Genomic DNA, 213 nt, shown 5'->3' with positions numbered 1-213 from the left:
TACCACCTCCGGTCAGGAATTAGCACCATGACCTGAAGTAGTACGGAAATAAAAGTGGGTGTTTTCTGGAAACATTAGGCTCTCCTTGTAATGGCTCTCCTTGCCGAAGAATGGAAGTGGGCGTACATTAGGATTTAGAAGTGCTTCTCTCAGGACTTCTAGCGTCTCTCTATAGAACCCGAATAGTGGAGGTCGTTACCCAGTATCGGTCCA

The sequence above is a fragment of the Penaeus monodon genome, chromosome 29, assembly GCF_015228065.2.
Source record: "Penaeus monodon isolate SGIC_2016 chromosome 29, NSTDA_Pmon_1, whole genome shotgun sequence".
NCBI lineage: Eukaryota > Metazoa > Arthropoda > Malacostraca > Decapoda > Penaeidae > Penaeus > Penaeus monodon.
Note: the sequence above shows the minus strand (reverse complement) of the source record.